A 1,181-nucleotide genomic window follows, 5' to 3' on the forward strand; every position below is an offset into this window, starting at 1 on the left:
TTTGGGCTCATTTGTTATCATTTGTCCTGGAGCTTGTATTTTACTTTCTGAGCATAAGGAGTGGGTGTTATTCATGGCTATGGGTCTAAGAACCAAAGGCTAATTTCAGGAAAACTGTTCTATTGTCTGAGGTTGATCACTTGATGTTTGTCCCAGGTGCTGGACACATGTTGCTTGCTGAAGGAGATATGGCTTGATCTCAGATTTCGACATTTTGGTAACTACCAAACAAAAATAAAATTAAACTCAAGTATGCTTATCCCTCCCCTGCAAATCAAGGGGCATTTAGCAATATTGACTTGAACAATAAATAAATCTATTCAACAGTCAAATCAGAATGACCTCAGTGAGGCACCAAATGAGTACAATAACAGAGACACAGAAGCTGGACAGTCCTCTGCATATGCAGTCCTCTGCAAAGACAAGCAAACAGGACTTCAGTCCAGAGGAACCCACAAAGCATCCATGGGCCTCAAAGTCCCACCAGCACCTCTCACCACACTTCAGAGCTGTAGCAAAGGCCAAATACCACAAACATAACTCACCACAGAAAGAGAAGAGGGCGAGACTCTCTCCAAAGTCCTGGCAGTGGCAGGCTGTGGTTTGCAGCAGTGCCCCACACAATTAGCGCCACAACTAGCACCAAAGAGAAAGGTAGCAAACCCCAACCAGTGGTGTCTATCTGATCCAGGAAAAACTCCCTCCAGCCCATGGATCTGACAGTCAGGATAAATGCTGGGGGCACGGGGACAGGATCACGAGCACACCTTGCCACAGATCGTGTCTTTCCTCTGGTCACTCACTCACCAGTGCTCCCCTAGAAGGAAGAAGCTGCAGCAGAAACCCAGAAGCCTCCTCCTCCTTTAAAGGGAGGAGACACCCCTCCTGCCTCCCTTCAGGAAGTGTGCCACAGAAGGCCTGCCACACAGGCTTGGTGCCAACAAGTGCTGACCCAACCTCCTCTCATCTGCTTGGTGAGACCCAAAAAGCCCCTCTACAATGAAAGATGGGGGGTGGGGTGGAGTGGGGGGGAAGGTGTGGGAGGTATAACTTCCCTAGGGTGAAAAGCCAGGGAGCAGCTACTGGCTGCCATTTGTGGTTCCCCATCCCAGGGTACCAGAGGGATGTGAAACGTATATGTACCAAAGCAATACCTGAGCCTCTTCCCCAGTAATTAGGGT

This window comes from Corvus kubaryi, unplaced genomic scaffold, assembly GCF_017639235.1.
Source record: "Corvus kubaryi isolate FWS band 111438036 unplaced genomic scaffold, C.kubaryi_AGA036_p1.0 37232, whole genome shotgun sequence".
NCBI lineage: Eukaryota > Metazoa > Chordata > Aves > Passeriformes > Corvidae > Corvus > Corvus kubaryi.